At 40.9% G+C, this 21,606-nt stretch overlaps 1 protein-coding gene across 1 annotated transcript in view; it reads right to left on the bottom strand.

The window, feature by feature from the left end:
- The window catches only part of LOC131301842 (probable peroxygenase 4), a 60,318-nt gene extending 47,642 nt beyond the window's left edge, over positions 1 to 12,676 (bottom strand). Inside the window, exon 1 of the mRNA XM_058328314.1 lies at positions 12,673 to 12,676. The gene's annotated coding sequence lies outside the window, so the exon portion shown is untranslated. The remainder of the gene's footprint in view (positions 1 to 12,672) is intronic.
- Between the last annotated feature and the right edge of the window lie 8,930 nt (positions 12,677 to 21,606).

The raw sequence follows: 21,606 nt of genomic DNA, 5'->3' as shown, positions 1-21,606 counted from the left end.
CCACCTACACATGATCAAAGAGGTTAACACCTCGGTGATTTGTCAAACAAACCCGAACCCCACATCAATTTTCAAATCAAAGTTTAAAGCTTTATTGGGTGCAAAATGCAATTTTTGCCCGAGCCATGAGGTGCTAATCACCCCATGACCTAACCCTTGAAACTACTCACCCATATCTAGAGAGATAAAAACAAGCAAAAATCTACTTAACATAATGAAATAACAAGACTAGAAGAAAATTAGAGATTAAGATAGATCGAGAGTAAAGAAACAACTTTAATTAAAGCGATAATATCCAAATCTAACAACTAAAGGCAGAAATTGAAATATTTAAAACTGAAAATGAAGAACACTCAAAAAACAATTTGAATTGCAAAGAAATCTAATCTAGATCTAGAAAAAGGTGCTATTGAATCTATGCTACTTGTTTTTACAAAACAATGACATAAGCTTTTATATCCTGAGGATCCGTGCCTGGAATATTCCCAAGATGCTCAGAAAATTCGCTCTTAAGTCCCTCGGCATCGATGGCAACGGCCTTAGAGTGCTCTACTATGGGGCTCGGCATCGATGTAACACAATACATCCCATCGATGCCGAGGTGGTTAAGGGGCTGGACCACTAAGGGGCTCGGCATCGATGGACTGTAGAACTTGACATCGATGCCGACTGCATTTACCCAGAATTCTGCCTTGGCTGCCTGCCTCTTGCTCGGGCAAATCTGGTTCTGCTCGGGCAAATCAGCTTCGAATCAGCTTCTGCTCGAGCAAATTTGGTTCTGCTCGGGCAAATCAGCTTCTGCTCGGGCAATGACATGCCTTACACCTCGAAAACTCCCTTGTTTGGCGATTCACCTACAAAACATAACCAAAACACTCTACAAGCAAACAACGTTATCAATAACTAATTAGTACTTAAATTACACTAAAGCTAAACACTAGCGCACTCTACATTACATTCTCGGGTGCTTATTACACCCCCCAACTTAAGGTTTGCTAGTCCCTAGCGAACGAAATGCAGAAAATTAGAATATTAGCAACTATGCAATCCTTCCGAATTCACAACTTAGAACATGCTCAATTCTGTAACCTAGCAAGAATTCAACAATCCAGCTTCTTATTTCATTTTTACAACTCACATTTTCAGCATTCAATTAAACAGACTAAGTATCAAGCAAGTTAAAGAGCAAGTCAAAATGGTCTGTGTCCTCGAACAATGGGAGGATACGGGACACAGAACCTGCGAATTCAGACTAAACCATATCCACCGAAGATGTGCTTAACAACAGGCATTAGCGAACAAGAAATACTATGCCTCAAACAATAAAGCACTTTATTCAACAGAATTAACAACTAACAGATGAACGTTGGATAACGAAAAGAAAGCATGCCATTAACTAGTTATGCAATTATCAGACAGTCAATCAAAAAGGAATCCATACGCACAAAAGATCAACTAAGGTCTTTTTCAGCTTGTAATGACCTTGGTTACAAAGAACAGGTTAGCAAAAATGGGCGACGGTCTATTACTAGCTTGGTTAACTACTCGAGTGACCGCCGCCAACATAAGAAATGAACCAAGTCAAGGCCAAACCGGCCAAACCAATAAACCAACTACTAACTAACAATGTGCAAAGCTATACTACGAAATGAAAATGCAATAAAACAAAATAAAAGGATAGGATAGTTGGCATGTCAACCAACCAAGACCCCGACCAAGTAAGGGGAATTTCTAGAGCCACCGACTCTCTATCAGATCATCACCACGTCACCACCTCATCAAGTCATCCTCTCAATCCGCCAACTCCTCACTCTCATACCCTGCAAAGTCATCACTTACTTCTCCCTCATCAGCCAGCTCGGGGACATACTTTACCCCATGCTGCTGCTCTAGAATTGATGTCTGCCAGGCTATCTCTTTCCTTTGTGCTTCTTGTTCCCTCATCATCTTCCTCCTCTCAGCCTTCTCCTTCCTTTGACTATTGATTATTGAAACCCCTTGACAGAACAGCTTCTTTAGCCAAGACCCATGTTTTTCCTTTCTTGATGGCATCGTAGTCAAATAATCCCATTTTCTCGCCTGTTTACCCTTAGCGGTGTGAATCTGAGATGAGCTCTTCACATCAAATGTGTCATCTATAGGCCCCGGAGAAAATTCTTCCAATTGCTCATAAGCTACCCCCTAACTCCTTTCTCCTTACACAAGCTAGTAATCATACATGGAAATGGCATATTGGCAGTAATCAGAGTATTGGCCCTAAAATCAAGCAACTGGGTAAAGATGAACATAGCCCAATCAACTATCAAATCATTAGCTGTCAATGCAAACAGAATTTTTCCACTTTTCCTGGTTGGTCTACTCTCTGAGCCTCGGGGATAAAGGTTATAATGAATCACTTTATTCAGAAATCTAAAGCTTGCTTTGAAATTCCCGGGCACATGGGGTAATGAAGCTAAAGCGGGGTCATGATACAAAGTCTCATTCACCACTTGCAAATCAATCAACTCATCCTTTCTAGGGTAATTCACAAATTCAGGAGGGGGCCTTTGAATTTTCAGATATGCAGCAATATCATTAGGAGTAATCATAATATCTATTCCCCCTACTTTCGAAAAAATTCCAACAGCCGGGTCACTTTCCCAATCACCCTCAGGAATAATCATGAACTTATAAAACTCAATAACAGCATTCTTATTATAACCCAATAACGGCTTAGTCTAGAAATTCAAACCTTTTCTCATGATGTACCGAAGCCCCGTGTGATCATCGGCCAATGCCATAGCATCCACTTGCCTCTCGTTTTTGAACTTTCTGCCCATAAAACTATCCTCCCACACCCTCCTTTTATCTGCTGCAATTTGACCCGGAGTCCGTCTCCTCCTTTTACTCCTTGATCCCGAAGCCTCCGCAGGCTGATTCTCTTCCTCACTCAGCCATAAAATCGTCCTCCTCCTCGATTTCTGATTGAGAAGGAGGCGCACGGTGCGCAGTCTGTTTTATTCTCGGCATTGTAGGTTGAAAAAGGCTAGGGTTTTATTTTTTGTATTTTCGGATTTTAGGCTAGGGCTTTTTCTGGAGTTTCGATTTTTGGTGGAAAAATGAGAATGTAGGGTAGATTATGGTGAGGGTTGGATATATGGGTGGAAAATAGAAAAAAATTAGGGATTTATGTGGAAAAAAATAAGAAAATTTCGGATTAAAGGAGGAGAAATTGGGTTTGCCTTATTTTTGGCTTGAAAACCTGAAATAGGTGGAGAAACCTTGAGTATTCTTGAGGGAGATGGAGAATTGGGGTATTTTGTGGGAAAAGGTGGAAGATTTGGTGATGGATTGAAGGTTTGAAGGTTAGGGTTTTGGGATTTTTGATGAGGACAGTCGGCTGTTTTGAGAAGATGAAACTGGGAATTGGATCGTGCACTGATCTGGGATTGTCTGCTGTGAAAAACCCTTTGGCATCGATGTAAAGCCTTACATCCCATCGATGCCGAACCTGTTATCCGCTTAGTGAGTTAAGCTGCTCGGCAGCGATGTCAAGTCGTTTCCTCCATCGATGCCTCTGCCCTTAGCTGCCCAGGAAGATAGCCACTTCGGCATCGATGTAAAGCCTTACATCCCATCGATGCCGATTGCATTAGCCCAGAATTCTGCCTTTTCTTCAATTTGAACCCCCGAACTTCCAAATCTTCATCTAATCACCCCCAGAACACCTTTGCACATTGAAAACCACACCAACAACCCTCCAAACAACCGGTCGCCTAGGTTAAAGCAAAGAATGGGAAGAGGACATGATGCAAAATAGGATTAGGTGACTCATATGTGGTATGATCATGCAAAGAATGCCTTGTATCCTTTCTTAAGTGCGCTTTGGATTCCAAAATGATTGAAAATCGACATTTAAACACAACTAGGCATGGACATGCGATTATTCACCTAACTACAAGCATTTTATTGAGAAGATGGGGATATGGGCCAAAACTTGTTCAACACTTAAACCGTTCAATTGTCAACTAAGTATGCAAATTAAGAAGTACAAAATTCTTAGGATTGTTACGAATTCTTGCTAACTAACAACGATTGAGCATGCAACAAGTCATGAACAAAACTAAAAACAATGACAAAAGGAAGAACTTGCAAGTAAAAAACTTTATTTATTTTTGAAAATTTTCAATTTTCTCATGTTTTTGGTTCTTCAATTTCTATTGTTTTTGAAATTTTCAAATTTTCACAAAATCAAACAAATCAACCAAATAGCACATAAGCTAACCCCTCCCCCTAACTTAAAGCGATGCTATGCCCTCATAGCATTAAGAACATTAGTGAAAAGAGGAAGAGTGCGCGAATGTACCGTCCAAGGGGAATGTCAACCCCTAAATACCTCGACCAAGTTGGAGGATTTTATGTCAATGTTTTGCTCCAGCCAGATTAGATGCTTCCAGGGTTTACTCCTTCGGTTCTACCAACTCGAAACCATAGCTAGTCACACTGGGCCATATCCAAAGCTTTATCGGACTAACAACCACGGCGCTTAGCGCACCCATGCTTAGGGCTCCTGAACGCCCCACTCACTTCGGCTTTAGGTCCAAACCACCAAGGCTGATGTGGTAGCATATAAACCCTGCAGAAGACTTAAGAGAACGACCTTCCACAAAACAAATGACATTAGAACCACCGGCCCGTGTTATCCGACTTCCAAACAAACACAAACTAAAAGACAAAATATAAAGACAATGCAAAGAACAAATGAAAACATGCAAAACATAATGAAATGCACCACCCGATCATCACGCGATCACACGAGTCATACTTTTCTTCCCATTCCCTACCGGTGGGGTAAGAAATGGGTGGCTATACTAGACCATTGAACATGTGTTATGCTAGCGCCTGTAATAAAATCTATCGCTTGACCTCGCCAAACAATGAAGTCTAGCGTCCCCTATGATCAAAACAAAGTAAGATGCAATATAACCTAGCGTGCACTCCAGGCAATATCAAACCTCACTCACAGACCTAAGTTGCCTCCGATTAGGGGCAATTGCGGAGAGCATGGATCATTAACGATAAACTATTACCAAGAAGGACTAATGAAAGCCCTTTTTTCACTAACACATTGATGAAATCTTTTGCATGTGATGTATCTCCAAGATTTTATTGGATGCAAACACAGAACAAAAACAAACAAAACATAACAAAACAAAGCATGCATACTAAACTAAACGAGAAACAAAGCAAGAAAGGAAGAAAAAAACAAATATGTACAGAATATACAAATTTAATATCAGAACTCGGAGCATCAAAGTCACAGCTAGACTCCGCCAAACAATGAAGTCCAGCGTCCCCTAAGATCGAATACCAGGCAAGCAAACAAGATAGAGCCAAGTGCGTAAGCACGGGAATATCAAGGCCAAACCTAAGGATCTATACCGCCCCCGTTGGGGCTAATCTGGGAGACGTGAGTGGTTTACTATGAATTACTCCTATCAGAAAAGCTAATTACAGCTCTATGTCACTGATATTAAATGATTTGCCCTTCGAACTGGAGCTGGGCACACGATCCTTCTTTTAGTAGCGGCGTGCGAAGCTACATATACCCAAGTCAATGCAGGGTACCCCCTACTCGAGGGCCGGGTCCGACAAACAGTTAAGTTCAGCGGTTACGCTTTCGCTCCCCGTGCAATTTTAAGTATCAAACTAATCAACCGTGTAAACTGGATCGATTAACTCCTCATCCAGCTCTCCAAACTCAAAAGTACCAAGAAACGGTTTAAGCTTTTGGCCATTAACTTTAAAAGATTTACCATTTAACGGATTCACAACATCAACAGCACCATGAGGATAAACATGTTCAACAACATAAGGGCCAGCCCAACGGGAACGTAATTTACCGGGAAACAAATGAAGCTTAGAGTTGTATAGGAGTACCCTTTGTCCAACCTCAAACTCTTTCTGGTGAATTCGCTTGTCGTGGAAGGCCTTGACTTTTGCTTTGTAAATGGCGGTGTTGTCATAAGCATCTCTCCGAATTTCTTCAAGCTCATTGAGTTGGAGCTTTCTGTGTGCTCCGGCGGCCGGTAAACGATAATTAAGTGTCTTGATTGCCCAATATGCTTTGTGCTCGAGCTCTACTGGAAGATGGCATGCTTTTCCAAAAACCAAACGATACGGCGAAGCTCCCAAAATGGTCTTGTATGCTGTGCGATAAGCCCAAAGTGCATCGGTCAAACGAAGACTCCAATCTTTTCGGTTCGGATTCATCGTCTTCTCCAAAATGTGCTTGATTTCCCTATTTGCCAACTCAACTTGTCCATTCGTCTGAGGATGATAAGCAGTGGAGACCTTGTGAGTGATTCCATACTTCTTCATTAATGCCCCAAAAACACGATTGCAAAAGTGAGTTCCTTGGTCGCTTATGATTGCTCTCGGCATCCCAAAACGTGAAAGAATGTTGTCCTTGAGAAACTCCACCACTACTTTGGCATCATTGGTCCGTGTTGCGATGGCTTCTACCCATTTTGAAACATAATCAACCGCCAATAAGATGTATAGATTGCCGAAAGAAACGGGAAAAGGTCCCATGAAGTCTATGCCCCAGTAGTCAAAGATCTCAACCACCATAATGTTAGTCAATGGCATTTCGTCCCTCCGAGACATACTCCCAAGCTTTTGACAATGTTCACAAGCTACACAGAAGTGATGAGCATCCCTATGCAAGGTTAGCCAATATAATCCACATTGTAGCACCTTGGCAGAAGTCTTCTTAGAAGAGAAGTGGCCTCCACAAGCTTCTGAGTGACAAAACTCAAGAATTCTTCGTTGATCTGAATCTGGGACACAACGGCGCACTATTTGATCTTGGCAATACTTGAAAAGATAAGGGTCATCATAAGAGAACATTCGTACTTCATGAAGGAACCGACGACGTTCTTGAGGAGACCAATGTGGCGGTAAGAGTCCTGTAGCCAAATAATTCACTATATCCGCAAACCATGGGGTACTCAAAACACCAAACAATTGTTCATCCGAAAATGTGTCTACAATAGGTAAGCTTGGAGTAGGGTCCTCGAACTGTAATCTTGATTTTTGTCCTTGATAGTCAAATTGAACTCTTGGAGAAGTAGAATCCATCGTATCAAACGAGCTTTGGCATCTTGCTTGGTAAGTAGGTACTTAAGAGCAGAATGGTCCGTATACACAACAATAGGGGTGCCTCCAATAAGATAAGACCGAAATTTATCAAGAGCAAACACTACCGCAAGTAACTCTTTCTCCGTGGTGGTGTAATTCACTTGAGCATCATTCAAAGTCTTGCTTGCATAATGGATAACATACGGATGCTTGTCCTTCCTTTGCCCCAAAACAGCACCTACAGCATAATCACTTGCATCACACATAAGCTCAAACGGGAGGCTCCAATCTGGTGGTTGCACAATAGGAGGAGTGGTGAGATTAGCCTTCAACTGAACAAAAGCTTGCTCACACGCGGGGGTCCATTCAAACGGAACTTCTTTGACAAGAAGATGGCACAAGGGTCGAGAGATAGCACTAAAATCTTTGATGAACGGACTATAGAATCCGGCATGCCCGAGAAATGAACGGATATCCTTCACGCATTTTGGAGTCGGGAGATTGGAAATAAGATCGATCTTGGCCTTATCTACTACGATACCATCCGACGATATAATATGCCCCAAGACAATCCCTTGAGTGACCATGAAGTGACACTTCTCCCAATTCAGAACCTAATTTTTCTCTTCACACCTCGTTAAAACTTTCTCCAAATTGGCCAAGCATGAATCAAATGAATCACCAAAAACAGAGAAATCATCCATAAAAACCTCTACTATCTTTTCAACCATATCACTAAAAATTCCCATCATACATCGTGAAAAAGTCCCCGGAGCATTGCACAAACCGAAAGGCATACGACGATAAGCGAACGTTCCGAAGGGGGAAGTGAATGTCGTTTTCTCTTGATCCTCTAGAGCAACTTCAATTTGATTGTAACCGGAATAACCATCTAAGAAACAATAGAATGCATAGCCGGCTATCCTCTCCAAGATCTGATCAATGAATGGTAAGGAAAAGTGATCTTTTCTGGTACTTGCGTTGAGCTTGCGATAATCGATACAAACTCTCCATCCAGTCTGAACACGAGTAGGCATAAGCTCATTCTCCTCATTTCGCACAACTGTAACTCCGGATTTCTTTGGTACAACTTGAATCGGGCTCACCCATTTGCTATCGGTGATAGGATAAATGATTCCCACATCCAAGAGCTTCAAAACTTCAACACAAACTACATCCTTCATAATCGGGTTTAAGCAACGTTGAGGTTGGCGAGATGGCTTGACATTATCCTCTAAAGCAATATGGTGAGAGCAAAGAGTAGCATCAATCCCTTTAATATCAGCAATTGTCCATCCTATAGCCTTCATGTGCCTCCTTAGTGAGTTGATCAACTTCATCTCTTGGAGATTCCCAAGAGAAGAGGAAATAACCACAGGATAAGTCTCATTGTCTCCAAGAAAAACGTACTTCAAAGTATCAGGTAGGGGCTTCAACTCCAATTTTGGTGGCTCAACACTAGATGGGAGAAACTTCTTCTCAATTGGTGGTAGCTCCTCAAACTCTTCAAACTTTGGAGTCCAAGAATTTATAGCACAAACTTTATTTTCCTCACCAAGCAATGAACTCAAATAACTCACTTCAGAAGACTCGAGAAATTTGACCTCTTCGGCTGTAAGAGCAGCTTCCAAAGGATCACTGAAAAGTAACTCATCCACGTGTTCTTCTACAAGAGTATCGATAAGGCTCACTTCATTCACGTTCTCGTCATCCCCCATTTGACTACCCACATTGAAAACATTGACCTCCATCTTCATGTTACCGAAGGTCATATTGAGGAGTCCATTTCGACAGTTGATAACTGCATCCGCCGTGGCTAAGAAGGGTCTTCCAAGAATTACCGGAGTAGAAGCAGCAGAAGAGTCGGTCGGATTTGTATCTCACAAAATCCACCGGATAGACAAATTGATCAACTTGGACTAGAACATCTTCCACTACTCCCCTTGGTGTACGAACGCTTCGATCGGCTAATTGGAGTGTAACACGAGTAGGCTTCATCTCCCCCAAACCAAGCTCTTGATAAACAGAGTACGGAAGTAGATTAACGCTAGCACCAAGATCGAGCAAGGCTTGTTCGATACGCTTTCCTCTAATTGTGACAGCAATAGTAGGGCTCCCCGGATCCTTGTACTTAGGCGCGATATTCGTTTGAATGATAGAACTCACTTGTTCAGTAAGGAATATCTTCTTTTGAACATTAAGCTTGCGCTTCCGAGTACACAAATCCTTAAGAAACTTGGCATATGAGGGAATTTGCTTAATTGCATCCATAAGAGGAATGTTGATCTTCACTTGATTGAATAACTCATGCAACTCTGCATTGTAATTTGGTTTCGCCAAAGCCCTCAAACGGTTGGGAAATGGTGCCGGTGTTGGAATCACTTAAGGTTCCGGTACACTTTCCTTGCTCTTGCCTTTATCCTTTCCTTCTTCTTCTATAAGAGTCTCCTTACTTGCTTCCTTGGGAGATTCCCCAAGGATTGGAATTGAACGTTCGATAGGAGGAGGCAAATAAGATGGTTTCGGAGGCATCATCACTTGATTGTCAACTGTCTTTCCACTCCGAAGAGAAATAATAGCCTTTGCTTGCTCGGGGAAAGTAACCGAAGAGCTAGCAAAGTGAAGACCTTGAGAAGCTGGATTAGAATTCGGTTGCGGATTAGGTTGAGGTTGAGTAGGAAACTTCCCCTTCTCTTGTTGTAACAAACCCACTGTAGTTGTCAACTTGCCTAACTGATTTCTGATGTCATTCATCATCTGAGTTTGTTGCTCGTTGATAGCAGTTTGACCTTGCAAAAGAGCACTGAATTGATCTTCCCAAGAACGCTTCGGTGGTTGTTGGTGGAACTGAGCAGGTTGTTGTTGAAATTGGTTTGCATGTGGGAATGGAGCAGAAGGAGCAAAACCAGGCGGACCTTGAGCTTGGGGGAAACGGAAAGCATTCTGAGGTTGCTTCCAAGGCATTTGAAGAGCTTGCGGTGGAGCTTGAGAAGAACCCCCTTCATTAGATTGATTTCAACGGAAAGCTGGATGTTGCCTTGTCCCCGGATTATAAGATTGAGAATAAGGGTCAAAGCATTGCACGGCTTGTATTTCCTCTGGAGCAATTCCATTAATCACATTCTTAAGAGCAGGAATATTGGGGCACGCTTCAGTAGAATGGCCCACAATCTCACAAATAACACAAACTTCCTCCACTTGGCGCACTGCTTTCACTTCTTGGGATTGAGCACTCTTTAATTCCAACTTATCAAGTTTCCGAGCAATCTCCTCCAAACGAGTTTCAAAAGCTGTATGCTCCGCAATAGAGAATTTCTCTGAACCTGTAGGACCTTGATTGAACATTGCTCTATCTCCCGGATCTGCAAACTGCCAAGACTGGGTCTTCTCAGCTTGTGACTCATAGTAATCCCAAGCATCCTCCGGTGTCTTTCCCATAAAATCACCTCCACCCATAGTATCCAGAAACTGTTTACTCTCTTGAGAACACCCTGTGTAGAAATAGTTGACTCTGAGATACAACGGAAGGTTGTGATGAGGAACCGACATAAGCAAGTCCTTGTATCACTCCCAATATTTGTGGTAAGTCTCTCTATCCCTTTGCTTGAAACATTGAATCTGATCGATAAGTAACTTCGTCCTGCTTGCTGGAAAGAACTTGTAGTGAAAGCATCCTGAACTTCTCCCCAGTTACGCAAAGATTGAGGCTTCAAAGAATTGAACCATTGTTTTGCCTTGTCTTTGAGAGTGAATGGGAACAACTTCAGACGAGCTTGATCAAGTTGCCCCGGTACTGTAACGAAAGAATGTAGAATATTCTCGAATTCCCGGATATGCAAATAAGGATCCTCCAATTCTCTCCCCCGAAACTCTGGAATTATTCGAAGATACTCAGCCTTGAATTCAAATGTATTCCCAGCGGTCGGAGTCGGAATAACGATAGGAGATACTTGAGGAGCCCGTTCTGGATTCAGATAATCACGTAAAGTACGAACTGGAACTTCTTCGGCCATTGGGCCTTTGCAATTGCGATCTAATTTGCGAATAATTTGCGAGGCGGAGAGTGGGCAGGATATGCCCTGGCAATGCTACGGATTCTTGGCGGTGAAGAAGAACGATGAAGCCGATTGGAAATTGGGCTTCGGTAAACACGCATACATAAGCAAAAATACTAACTAACTACCAGACAGAAGGGGCCATCCTGCCACCTCAACTCAGCAAACAGAATATGCGAGAGGTTATGCCACCACCTCGGCTAAGCAATGCAATCAAATTTAAGCTAACTAACTAAATTAATTACGCTAAACTAACTAAGAAACAAATTCGATATTTAGCCTGGCTTCGTTACACCTCAAGTTTAGATGAACTAGGTTAGAGGTATCCACCAAACTAAATATGAACTACTAACACATAAACTACTAAACTACTACTACTAGACGAAAGCGGGATACTTACAGTGGTTTATCGAACCTCCAAGAAAGCCATAATAAGAAATCCCCGGCAACGGCGCCAAAAATGCTTCGTTCTCCAAGATAATGTGGAATAATACCCCAAGCGTAGGGCTTAACACGTCGATTGAAGCATAATAAACTGGAAATCCGGGATCGTACCCAATGGAATAATTATATGGCTTGGTCGGATTTGTAGATGCAAGTAAGGGCTTTCGGCTTTTAGACAGCCAACTTTGTTTTACTTTAAACGGTGGAAATAAAAGGCTAAATTAAAAACGAATTAACTAGAGAAAAGATAGGCTAGGTCTAGGAATTATTAACACTCAAGACTCGAGCCAAATCACACTCTTCACCAAATTACACAATTTAAGATATGATAAGCACCCGAGAATGTAATGGAGGGTGCGCTAGTATCTAGTTTTAGTTTAATTTACTTACTTATTAGTTATTATTAACATTGTTTGCTCGTATAGTGTTCTAGTCTATTTTGTAGGTAAATTGCCACAAAAGGGAGTGTTCGTTGCATAATACATGTCTTTGCCTGAGTAGAACCTGTCATGGCCAAGGCAGAGGTTGATTGCCCGAGCAAAAGTTATCATTGCCCGAGCAGCACCAGATTTGCCCGAGCAAGAGGCAGGCTGGCAAGGCAGAGCAAGAGACTAAGGGCTGGGCTGAACTGGTTCGGCATCGGTTGGAAAGTTTAGCATCCATCGGTACCGTGCTCTTCAAAACAGCCCCTAACTGGTTCGGCATCGGTAGGAAGAAATGTAATCCATCGGTACCGAGCTCTCAGTAAAAACCCCTAACTAGTTCGGTATTGATACCATGTTTTCTATCCAATCGGTACCGAGGTCTTATCTCAGCAACTTAAGGGCTTCGCGATCGATACCGAAGGACTTAGAGGTGGATTTTTGGAGCATCTAGGGAATATTCCAGGCGCGGAGCTTAGAAGTATAAAAGCTTATTTCATTGTTTTGTACAAGTGGGTAGACTTAGATTTGCTTACCTAATTTTAGATCTAGATCTAGATTCAAATTGTTCTTGAGTGTTCTTGTTGTTCTTCATTTTTCCAGCACTTATCTTTTAATTTTCTGTCCTTAGTTGTTACTTTTTGTTATTGTTACCTTAATTAAAGTTGTTTATCTTCTCCCGATCTATCTTAATCTCTAATTTTCTTCTAGTGTTGCTTTTCAATTATGTTGAGTAGATTTTTGCTTGCTTTTATCTCTCTAGATATGAGTGAGTAGTTTCAAGGGTTAGGTCATGGGATGATTAGCATCTCATGACTCGGGCGAAAATTGCATTTTGCACCCAATAAAGCTTTAAACTTTGATTTGAAAATTGATGTGGGGTTCGGGTTTGTTTGTCAAATCACCGAGGTGTTAACCTCTTTGATCATGTGTAGGTGGGAGCTTCGCCTACCCACCACACATGATGCTTAGAGCTCTTTCGCACGAGGTATTTGCCAAATGAATTCTAGAGCTAGCTTGATTCCCAAATCATTTTATTTTCCAATTTGAGAACTTTAACCGAGTATCTTGAATTGTGTAATTGGGTGACGAGTGTGATTTAGCTCGGGTCTTAGGTGTTAATAATTCCTAGACCTAGCCTATCTTTTCTCTAGTTAATTCCTTTTTAATTTAGCCCTTTTATTTCCACCATTAAAGTAAAACAAAGTTGGCTGTCTTAAAGCCGAAAGCCCCTACTTGCATCTACAAATCCGAGCAAGCCATATAATTATTCCCTTGGGTACGATCCCGGATTTTCGGTTTATTATGCTTCAACAGACGTTTTAGGCCCTACGCTTGGGGCGTTATTCCATTACATCGGAGCAAACGAAGCAAGATACTTGATTAAAGTTCTCAAATTAAAAGATAAAATGATTTGTGAATCAAGCTAGCTCTAGAATTCATTTGGCAAATACCTCGAGCGACAGAGCTCTAAGCATCATGTGTGGTGGGTAGGCGATACTCCCACCTACACATGATCAAAGAGGTTAACACCTCGGTGATTTGTCAAACAAACCCGAACCCCACATCAATTTTCAAATCAAAGTTTAAAGCTTTATTGGGTGCAAAATGCAATTTTTGCCCGAGCCATGAGGTGCTAATCACCCCATGACCTAACCCTTGAAACTACTCACCCATATCTAGAGAGATAAAAACAAGCAAAAATCTACTTAACATAATGAAATAACAAGACTAGAAGAAAATTAGAGATTAAGATAGATCGGGAGTAAAGAAACAACTTTAATTAAAGCGACAATATCCAAATCTAACAACTAAAGGCAGAAATTGAAATATTTAAAACTGAAAATGAAGAACACTCAAGAACAATTTGAATTGCAAAGAAATCTAATCTAGATCTAGAAAAAGGTGCTATTGAATCTATGCTACTTGTTTTTACAAAACAATGACATAAGCTTTTATATCCTGAGGATTCGTGCCTGGAATATTCCCAAGATGCTCAGAAAATTCGCTCTTAAGTCCCTCGGCATCGATGGCAATGGCCTTAGAGTGCTCTACTATGGGGCTCGGCATCGATGTAACACAATACATTCCATCGATGCCGAGGTGGTTAAGGGGCTGGACCACTAAGGGGCTCGGCATCGATGGATTGTAGAACTTGACATCGATGCCGACTGCATTAACCCAGAATTCTGCCTTGGCTGCCTGCCTCTTGCTCGGGCAAATCTGGTTCTGCTCGGGCAAATCAGCTTCGAATCAGCTTCTACTCGGGCAAATCAGCTCTTGCTCGGGCAAATTTGGTTATGCTCGGGCAATGACATGCCTTACACCTCGAAAACTCCCTTGTTTGGCGATTCACCTACAAAACAGAACTAAAACACTCTACAAGCAAACAACGTTATCAATAACTAATTAGTACTTAAATTACACTAAAGCTAAACACTAGCGCACTCTACATTACATTCTCGGGTGCTTATCACAAACCCGTTGATCACACTCGTGAGGGTGGGTGCAATGGTTCATCATTTTTAAAGATTAATAAAATTTCTTTTCGCTGTTAATATATATATATAGAGGAATTTTCAAGTGAGGGATCCCTTATTTTGTTAAAATGAGGGACTTTCATTTCCCGATCAAATTTTAAAAATCCGAACCGTTGTGTGCAGAACGTAATTTTAAGGGTCCCCGCGAGAAATCAGCAAAAAAAATGACCGGGAAGGGCGTCATCTGAGTAGTTTTTTTTAAACCGTTCAATGAAAACTGCTCGGATGAAGCCCTTCCCGGTCATTTTTTTTGCTGATTTCTCACGGGGACCCTTAAAATCACTTTCTGATCACTTTGAGCGACTCGGATCATCGAAATTCAATCGGGAAAGGGAGTCCCGCATTTTAATTAAATGAGGGATCCCTCGCCGGAACCTAACTCTATATCTATATATATACACACACACATATACATATATATATATATATGTGTGTGTGTATATATAGGTGGAATGTTTCAAGTTCAACAAGTGAATATTGTTGGAACTCTTATTAGTAGAACGAATGGGCCGGTTTCTCCTTCCCATATATTGGAGGGGAAGGCCAGCCAGAATGCCAGATAATGATTTCCATCGCTGCGGTAAATCTTTTGTTTCATTACGTTTTCTTTATTCTTCTAAGAGAAAACAAGATTTAATGAAACCGCAAAATTGAGAAAATTTGCCTAACTTTTGCAAGATATCTTCGTGTTATCCTAACCCTCTATAAGAAGAAACACTTTGCCAAATTAGTTGCTTACCAATTTTTGGTTGATTTGGTCAATTTTACCCCTCAATTGCTGGGATATTGTTCATGGGTTGTTGGGCAGCATGGTCAATTCAAGTTCTTCACTTTGCAATTTACGTGGCTTGATGGGGTGGAGTGAAGGGCACGTGGCTTGATGGCTTGACGGGGTGATGTTTGTTTCAACGGTTTTGTTCCTACGCTTACTAAGTGTTGCATGCTTCTGTTCTGTGAACTCTGGCTATTACATCTTCTCCGACCTTTGTTGTTGAGTTCCCCTACGCATTTCTAGTTCTCCTGACAACTACATATTCTCCCACGTTCACCGGTGAGTTCCCCCCTCCCCCCGATGTTTCGATTGGAAAAGGGTTTGATTTTTGGTTTGGCCACCACTACCAGCACTTATGTTTGTTGGTATCACAAAAAAAAATGCAGGTACTTGATTCAGTTACATTCTCTGGTTTCTAACTTAACTATGCCATTGATGATTTTGGGGTCTAGTTTGGGTACTTTCAAGAAAGGGATCTGGGTTAACCTAATATGGGTGCCTCTGAATCTTACATTTGTTGATTTAAAATCTTGAGCAGTGTAATTTGTGCTTTATTTATGGTTAAATCACCAAGAATGGCAATAGGAAATGGCGTCTTTTACCCCATTGTTGGATTTGCAACATGCATGGCATTTATTTACAAGTCATTTAGGGATTTGTGGGTTAATTACAGTAAAGAATCAGAGTTGAGTTTTGTTCGGAGGAATGGGACTCACTTCACTTTGGATGGTAGAATTTTCTACAGTAACTGGTGGAACTCATACTGCTTAATGGACCATGCCGTCGATGAATATACTAGACCTAAAGTCATTGCAATGCTTCAAGCCAGGGCGAAAATAGGTCTCACTGTGTGCAGAACTTAGGCCTTCAATGATGGTCACTACAATGCCCTTCAGATTTCTCCCGTTCGATTCGATGACCGCGTATTCAAGGTAAAGAGAGATCTTGCAATTTTTTGCTTCAATTTTTGCTCCTCGTATGTGTGTTTTTCAATGTCCTACTATAGTTTTAAGGTTATGTTTTGGTTTGTTGATTTGGAATGAAATGATTTGGTGGTAGACTTATAGTTACTTAAGGAGGATACCGAAATGAAGATATGGATTTCAATATTCAATTTGGCAGCTTTACTGTAATGGGTTTCAAATGACTATGTGATGAGAGATTTTCAAACCTTTCAAATTAAGCAGTCTAACTGGCCTTTTTGGATGATGGGAAAGGATGAAATAAGAAAGAGGAGTCTTTTCTCACAAAATCTAACAATTTTCTGTGAGATTGGGTGAGGAAGTGAAAGAGTCAATCAAAAAATTTTCATTTTTGTACTTTTCTGTCTATTTCTAACCAAAATGCTCAATCCAAATGAGTGATTCGGTTGGAAATTACTATAACCATTTCTAATTGATTGTAATCCAGTAGTGTGATGTGGAATAAAAATTTCGTTCAATCTATATTTCATGGTTTTGGACAGTTCAACCTTTTCGAATTACTATGCAGTATATTGATTTTTGTAGCTTCCTATGTGAATTTAGCCTCTCTTGCACAAAGATAGTATTGAAAGCAATAGGAAAAGTTGATAGTTCAGTTGAAGGATGAGGAATGGGTTAAAGTGTTGTTGGCTCGTGAGGCACTATATATATTGATTAATAATAAATATAATTTTGTACATAGTCGCCTCTTATTTTTCTTATTTAGCTCTGCCTTTAATTGTTTCCTAATCTTCTTAAAGCATTGTCAAGCATAAGTTTATATGAGGAATGCATCACATTATACAATTCCTGCCCGCTTACTTTGGATACCCAGCAATCGCTTGTAAACCAATAGGCGTCGAGATGTCTAAGTTGTTTTAGGTAAAAAAAACTAAGACACTTCGTGAATTGACAATGATATAAGATGATTAATTGGAGATATATCTTGCCTTCATGGGGTTTTACGTTTTTGGTGTATGAAAATTAAGCTGAACAACTATGGGGTGCCGCGAAATTATATAGTTAAGGATGGAGTTTGATGAAATAGGGCCTTTTCGAATTGAACTGGAAGATTGTCATTGTCTGCTCTGGGATTTGCTAATGGAATCTTTGGTTGCACCACCACACATGTACTCTTATGGACTGTCATATTTCTTTTTTATGTTGTTGAGTTTCAAATCTAAAATTGCCGTCTCTTTTTTCACCACGGATCCAATGAGGGATCCTGCACAGTGCTACCGTGCGGGACTCCCCTTTTCCGAGCAAATTTCGACGATCCGAGCCGCTCAAAGTGATCAGAACGTGATTATAAGGGTACCGTAAGAAATCAGCAAAAAAAATGATCGGGAAGAGCTTGATCCGAGCAGTTTTCTCCGGACTACTTTTTTTTTTTACCTTGCTTGGTCTATTTTTTGGAAATTAACTCTTTCCAACTGTTAAATATGTTTCTATACTCTTAGAGCTCATGATAATAGTTAAGTTAAATCTTTTGCTCCTCATTGCTATGGCAGCATGCCCAAATTTGTACCTTGGACAAGTTGAAGAGGAGCTACCGGATTATGAGGAAGATAGATTTCTGTTTGTGAAAAAGACTCGATCATGGTTCATACTTGTTTTAGCTTTCATTGGAACTTGTATGATCTGTCGAGATGGAGTCATTGGAGCATTAATTCCTAGAATGGGAGATTAGATTCATGTTCCATTTCTCCGATGGGTATATATATGTGGAGCATCGAAATCCTCAAGCTCCACATGGAGGTTTTTATTATCTTATTCCTATTCAAGGCCGAAAGATGATTCCAGCTGTTGCAAGGCATCAAGGTACTGGTTACTTTGATTACAAAGCATATGGTAACTTTGAACACGAGTACAGAGATGTATTAGGTTTGGGTGATAATTTGAGGTGGACTCTGCACAGTGATTTAGTTAAATGGCCGGATGCTCTTGTCCACAATTCGTTCATGCGCTATAGTACTCCATGTTTATTTTCCAGAATCTGTTTGATTAGTGTAGATGCATTTTGCATATTGTTTTTCTATTTTATTTGTTATACAGGTACTTAATTGTGATAATGTTGGTAGTATAGTTTATGCAAATTGCATGATAGTATTCTAGATAGTATATACGCAGACAACTTAGCCATATCAAACTTGTGCATTCAACTTCCGTTCCACTCACCTTCGTTTACGATTTAGAAAACCGTTCTCCACAACGGGCATGACAAACGTGCCTTGCACGTCGCGATTCGCCTAGTAGAATAATAAATAAATCTACAGACCAAACAATTTGATTTGATTTTTTTCACTTTCTAAATTGAGATCAAACCTCACTGGAAAACTAGAACCAAATGAATGTTTTGGAGTATACTAAAACATACTAGGACCTTTCGGGTTTTGTCGGAATCCTTCGGAATATGATAGAACTTAAAGGGGGTTTCTCTATGACCTTGTTCATTTAAGGGTTTTCAATTTTGGATTCTAATCATTATCCTATTTCCCTCCAATCTTTACTATATCTTTTTTCTCTTTATCTCTCTCAAATCATTACTCTATTTCTCTCTACACTCATTACCTACAAATCTAAATTCAAAATCTCAAAACGAACGGGGTCATAAATTTCCATAAGTATTGTCACATGTGTTTATCTAGAATCATCCATTGCTCCCTATAAATAAGGTCCTGGGTCATTTATGAATGCAATGCAACAAAGAGTGCAAGCAAAAAAGCAAGTAAGAGTCCAAGTGAGAGATTAAAAGTGAGGTATCCAAAGTTCAAGTTTCTTCCTAGATTGTGTATGAATACAGTGTTTTGCTCAATGTCTTTGGTTTAACAGCTAGAAATAACTTCCCAAGGTCTCATTCGCCCTCTGCTTCAAAATTTAACTGGTTTGTTTACCTGTTTGCCTGTTAATGGCATAGATCCAATTGCGAGCTATCGAGTTGATGCTCTTTTTTAAGAAAAGAGCAGTGTCTCTTTACTCAATCTTAATGCTCTCACACGCCAATCCACTGCTCCGGAGTCCACTGCTTTGGTCCCCAATTGTAATGCTTTCGCGCATTGATAAAACACCAGTGTGTCTTATTCGATCTTTGCTAGGCTTGGCAATTGTACCCGCCTCGCCCCAAACAGGGCGGGTTTTCTACCATATTTTCGGGTATAGGATTGGGGTAAAAATTCTAAAATCTAACCGGGTTCGAGGGGACAATACTCCGTCCCAAACCCATCCCGATCTATATATGTATAAATATTTATGGGAGCTGATAATGCCAAAACCCAAATTATTCTTGCCAAAACTCAACTCCACCTTGACTTATTTGCCCTCTGTTGCATCAATGAATTTTGATCCGAAAACAAATGGGGGAGTAGTGGAAATGGAGTTGGCCGAAAAAAAATGAGATGATGCTTGGCTCAAGTTGGCAAGCTATCAGCAGGAAGTGGCTAAAGGCTTCAATGGCAACGTTCGGGTCAAAACTTTCAAACTTGACAACCTAGTTTGGAGAAAGGTCGTTTAGGCCAGTAAGAAGACCCGTTTAGAGTTGTTCGGGTTGCCGGAGAAAGGGCCTATGTGTTGGAGGATATGGATGGCAAACTCGTCACCAACCCATGGAATGCCCAAAACCTGAAGAAAGCTTAATGGAATGCCCAAAACCTGAAGAAAGCTTACATGTAGGAACATTGGCTTCGGCCACTTATTGTAAAAGCGAGTTTGTTATCTCGGCTTTATCTATCTTTTATTTTTATGTTTTTGTCTCGGCTTCGGCCGCAACTATCCTATGTACGGCCAAGTTTCAGCTCGGTTATTTCAATTTCTCGAAGTACTTAGTGCAGGTTTCAATATTAGTACAATAGTTTGGTCGGTTTGAGATTTCTTTGTACTTGAATTTCTCAGAACTTTTTCTAAGTATGTTCTCACCTCGATCGAGCACCATAATGATGACCCGGTCGGGTTTTAGGGCAGGGTTGAAGGAGTTCGAGAATTTTAGGGTCACGGTCGAGTACATCAAAACTTGCCCCGCCCCATTGCCATTCTTAATCTTTACAAACTACTTAGTCCTTGCACATTTTAAGTCTAAATCCAATGTGCACAAAGCCTAAAAAATATCCCCCCACCCAATTGGGAAGGCCCTTTTAGAGTTGTTCGGGTTGCCGGAGAAGGGGCCTATGTGTTGGAGGGTATGGATGGCAAACTCGTCACCAACCCATGGAATTCGACGCCCTCCTCCACTACGCTCCACCCTCCATCGCACCGACCGCCTCTCCTCTGAGCTCGAATCCATCGCCGACGTCATCTGCCGCTCCAATTGCTGTGTGGTGTGCGTGTGTGTGTGGTGTGCGTTTGAGAGAGAGAGAAGATGACAATTGACTGGGGTTTGGATTTCTTGAATTTGAAATGGGTTTTGATTTTTGCAATCAGGTGTGTCCATATGTGTCTGTGTGTGTGTATGTGTGTGGTGTGCTTTTGTGAGAGAGGATCTCTCTCTCCTATCCAGATTTGGGATTCCAACTATAGCGAGAAGAAGATCGATGAACTCGACAACGAACTCCTTAATTGATTCACACATACTCGTCGATGAACTTGATGTTGATAATCAACGATTCTAACGAGTTTTATCAGGTCGGGAACTGGCTTTCGTGGCTGAGAGAAATAAGTTATGGTTGTGGTGGTTTTGGGGAGAGAGAGAGAGAGAGAGAGAGAGAGAGAGAGAGAGAGAATGGAAAAAGGAAAATAGAATTCCATTGCTCATGAACTTGCCGAAGAACTTGCCGCCGGCAAGAGAGTCGACATGAGCCGGTTGTCGTTAGGCATGAAGAAGCAAAATTGATCTAATTTTAACACAACAGGGTATCTCAGTCTTTTTCCTTGTTTCCATCCAAAATTTTAATGAATTTGGGCGGAATGGGGTGATGTCGATTGGTTTTGATAGTTGATGGAATGAGGTTCACAAGTTTTAAACGTGAGGGGGTCATGTTGACAAAACGTGATAATTGAATGGGCATCCTTCCAAATAACCCTATTGTATTCATACAAGACAGTGTACCAAAATAATGCGATTGCCCCTCTCCATCTCTCTCTCTCTCGCATTTGGTATCTATCATGATGGCTTGATGGGTCATGTATTATTTTAATATGAAAAGCCCTAATCCAGCAAAATCATGTTGTGCAAAGTATTTCAATTTCTTGTAGCACTAACGTTGGATGCATATTCATAGTGTTCATTAATTGTACTTACATGCTAATGCCATAGTCAAAATCGGGTTATGATATAACCGGTTTGTTTATCATTGTTAC

Source organism: Rhododendron vialii, chromosome 9a (genome assembly GCF_030253575.1).
Source record: "Rhododendron vialii isolate Sample 1 chromosome 9a, ASM3025357v1".
NCBI classification, from domain to species: Eukaryota; Viridiplantae; Streptophyta; class Magnoliopsida; order Ericales; family Ericaceae; genus Rhododendron; species Rhododendron vialii.
Note: the sequence above shows the minus strand (reverse complement) of the source record. Positions and strands in the feature narration are given on the sequence as shown.